We start from the raw sequence: 4,715 nt of genomic DNA on the forward strand, positions 1-4,715 counted from the left end.
CAATGGCAACCCACTCCAGTGTTCTTGCCTGGAGAATCCCAGGGACGGCGGAGCCTGGTGGGCTGCCGTCTATGGGGTCACACAGAGTCGGACACAACTGAAGCAACTTAGCAGCAGCATTAGCATTGTCACCCTGCTTATTAACTTATATGCAGAATACATCATGTGAAATGCTGGGCTGGATGAAGCACAAGCTGGAATTAAGATTGCAGGGAGTAATATCAATAACCTCAGATATGCAGATGATACGACCCTTATGGCAGAAAGTGAAGAGGAGCTAAACAGCCTCTTGATGAAAGTGAAAGAGGAGAGTGAAAAAGCTGGCTTAAAACTCAACATTCAAAAAACGAAGATCATGGCATCTGGTCCCATCACTTCATGGCAAATAGATGGGGAAACAATGGAAACAGTGACAGATTTTATTTTCTTGGGCTCCAAAATCACTGCAGATGGTGACTGCAGCCATGAAATTAAAAGACGCTTACTCCTTGGAAGAAAAGCTATGACCAACCTAGACAGCATATTGGAAAGCAGAGACATTACTTTGCCAACAAAGGTCCATCTAGTCAAAGCTATGGTTTTTCTAGTAGTTATGCATAGATGTGAGAGTTGGACCATAAACAAAGCTGAGCACCGAAGAACTGATGCTTTTGAATTGTGGTGTTGAAGGAGACTCTTGAGAGTTGCTTGGACTGCAAGGAGATCCAACCAGTCCATCCTAAAGGAAGTCAGTCCTTAATATTCACTGGAAGGACTGATGCTGAAGCTGAAGCTCCAATACTTTGGCCACCTGATACGAAGAACTGACTCATTAGAACAGACCCTGATGCTGGGAAATATTAAAGGCAGAAGGATAAGGGGATGACAGAGGACGAGATGGTTGGATAGCATCATATCAATGGATATGAGTTTGAGCAAGCTCTGGGAGTTGGTATGGACAAGGAAGCCTGGAATACTACAGTCCATGGGGTTACAAAGAGCTGGACACAATTGAGCAACTGAACTGAAATGATTGATTATATATTTATCTGATAATAAATGTATTCATCTGACAATATAATGGCTAGCTGATGCTTTGTCTTCTCAAAATGCTTGTGCTGATAGTCTTCCTATTATTTTAAATTCTTCACTAAATAGCTATGGAAAAAACACTTTCACTTCTGAGAAGAAAGAGTAGACATACTTTTCCTCATTTCATCTGCTTAGTACAATCCCATATCCTGGACAATATATATAAAGCAAACACAAGATTTTGAAAGATGAAAAAAAGAAGGCAGACAGCTAGGAACCTCAGAGCCCAGTGAGCAACATAATGGTCAATTTCCTGGGTTTTCTTTTTGTCTCATATATCCCAGACTTGGAACTTAATGAACTGGTAAGCCAGAACCACCACCAAGTTCAGACAAAAAAAAGCCCCAGCATAAATCTGCTCTCTCTAGCCAAATGATCAGGAAAGGGGAAACTTAGGAAGACAGAAAATGTGTAGACAATAACTGCTTCACCCCAGCTAAACACCGAAGAAAACCCATGAGTCACCTTCACCTACTCAAGAAAAAATTCCTACCCTCTCCTCACTGCAGCAAGGAAGTCCCTTGCCTGGAGTGGGTCGGAGGAGACCGAGTGGAGAGTTGGGACTTCCGTCACTGCCCAGTGGCAATGAGACCACCTGCCTGCCCCTCCATAGTGTCAGTAGAAATATAGGTTTTCTATATATAATACAATACCCAGAGAAGTCACCAAAAAAGCTGTACATAGAGAAACATTCAAAAATAATATAGATTTATTATAACCTACACGAAGATAGGGAAAAGAAAACAGAAATGAAAAACTGAGAGAACAAACAGAAAACAAAATATAAAATGGCAGGCTTAAGTCATAACATTAATAATTATATTAAATGTAAAGGGTTTAAATATATCAATTATCAGATTGACATTGGCCAAGTTTATTTAAAAAAAACATGACTCAACCATATGCTATCGATAAGAAACTCACTTCAAATATAACACTATAGAAAGGTTGAAGGTAAAAAGATATATTACATAAACATTACTCAAAATAAGTCAGGAGTGGCTATATTAATATCATATAAAGTAGGCTTTAGAGCAAAGAAAATGTCAGGAAAAGATATCATATAATGATGAGAGGTCAGTAACTCAAGAAGAGAGAGTAATCCTAAAGATGCATGCATCAAACGATAGAGCTGCAAAATATATGAAGCAAAAACTGATAGAACCAAAAGGAGAAATGGACAAATCCACCATGATGGTTGGAGAGCTTCAATATTCCTCTATTAACACTGATAGAACAACTAAACAGAAAATTAGCAAGGATATAGAACTCAACAACACTATCAGCCAACAAAATTTAATTGACATTTGTAGAAAGCTTCACCCACCCACAGCAGTGTACATAGTCTTTTCAAGTGTTCATGGAACATATACCAAAATAAAACACATCTTAGGCCATAAAACTTTAAGAGAATAGATGTCATATAGTATGTACTTTCTGGACACATTGGAATTAATCTAGAAATCGCTAACAGAAGGATCACAGCAAAATCTCCATGTACCTGGAAACTAGACAATACATTTCTAGGTAATCTGTGGGTATTGATTGTATGGAGGTAAAAAGAAACTGAACGGGATGAAAATGAATCTTCACTATATCAAAATCTGTGGGACTTAGCTAAAGCACTACTGAAAAGAAAATTTATAGCATTAAAATGCTTTCATTAGAAAAGAGGAAAAATCTCAAATCACTAATCTAAGTTCTTACTTTAAGAACCTAGAAAAAGAACAAAATAAGTGGGAAACAAGCATAAGGGAGGAAATAATAAAGACCAGATATCAATGAAATTAAAAACAAAAGTAGAGAAAATCAGTGGAACAAAAATTGGTTCATCATTTTTTTAATTAAAAATAATTTATTTTATATTGGATTATCATTGATTAATAATATTCTGTTAGTTTCAGGTTACAGCAGAGTGATTCAGTTACACATATACAAGTATCTATTCTTTTTCAAATTCCCACAACCTAAATATTCCCATTTAGGTTATTACAGAATATCAGTTCTTTCAAAAGACCAATAAAATGGACAAATATCCAGCAAGATAAACAAAGAAAAAAAACAAAGAAAATGAAAAATAGCAGGAATGAAACAGGGAATATCACTAAGCACTTTGTGGCTATCAAAAGGGTAATAAGGGAACATTATGACATAAATCGGAGAAGGCAATGGCACCCCACTCCACTACTCTTGCCTGGAAAATCCCATGGACGGAGGAGTCTGGTGGGCTGCAGTCCATGGGGTCGCTAGGAGTCGGACACGACTGAGTGACTTCACTTTCACTTTTCACTTTCATGCATTGGAGAAGGAAACGGCAACCCACTCCAGTGTTCTTGCCTGGAGAATCCCAGGGACTGGGGAGCCTGGTAGGCTGCCGTCTGTGGGGTCGCACAGAGTCAGACACGACTGAATCGACTTAGCAGCAGCAGCTTGACATAAATATGACAACTTAAATGAAATGGACCAATTCCTTGAAAAACACAAGCTACTACAACTCACCCAATATGAAATAGACAACTTGAATATTCCTATAACTATTAAGGAATTTTAAATTAATAATTTAAACCCTCCCCAAATTAATCTCCAGGCCCAGAAGTTTTCACTGGAGAATACTAAAAAGTGTTTAAAGAAGAACTAACACCAATCCTATACAATCTCTTCAAAACAGAAAAAAGGAAGCATTTCCAGTCCATTTTATGAAGCCAATATTATCTCAATTCTAAAAACCAGATAAAGACAGTACAAAAAAGAAAAAGAAAATTATAGACCAATATCCACATAAATAGAGACATAAAAGTTTTTGCAAAATATTGGCAAATAGAATTTGGCATTCTCAGTGGTAGAGAATCTGTCTGCCAATGAAGGAGAGATGGATTCAATCCCTAGGTCAGAAAGATCCCCTGGAGAAGGAAATGGCAACCCACTCCTGTATTCTTGCCTGGGAAATCCCATGGACAGAGAAGCCTGGCAGGCTACAGTCCATGGGGTTGCAGAGTCGACATCACTTAGTGACTAAACAACAACAAAAATCATGTTCATGGTTTGAAAGACTGAGCATAGTAAAGATGTCAATTCTCTCTGAATGAAATGTTTAATGCCATTCTTAATAAAATACTAGCAAAAATTTTATGGATATAAAGATTACCCCAAAATTTGTAAGGAAAGGCAAGATGAACATCATTATAACTGTGAAATTTTGACAGTTTTAAAAATTGCTGTTCAGTTCAGTTGCTCAGTTGTGTCCGACTCTTTGCAACCCCATGGCCTGTAGCACACCAGGTTTCCTGTCCATCACCAACTCATGGAGCTTGCTCAAACTCATGTCCATTGAGTCGATGATGCCATCCAACCATCTCATTCTCTGTCATCCCCTTCTCCTGCCTTCAATCTTTCCCAGCATCAGTTGTTACTATTTTTTCCTAGGACATTGATTTTGAACCCATTTGGGACCCTACTGAGGTTTCCCATGGCTTTCCCTGAATAATGTGGAAAAGTTGATTCTTACTTTCCCATCTGGGCGTCCTGTGCTCTGGCTATGAAGCCAAAGGGAGTGAGCTGTCTAACACGAAAGCACCTGTAATGTGAAGTATTTCTGGAAACTCCACTGAGTTCTCAGCCCCAGATCCAGTAAAGAGAACTGGAGT

The sequence above is a fragment of the Bison bison genome, unplaced genomic scaffold, assembly GCF_000754665.1.
Source record: "Bison bison bison isolate TAMUID 2011002044 unplaced genomic scaffold, Bison_UMD1.0 scf7180017864267, whole genome shotgun sequence".
Taxonomy (NCBI): domain Eukaryota; kingdom Metazoa; phylum Chordata; class Mammalia; order Artiodactyla; family Bovidae; genus Bison; species Bison bison.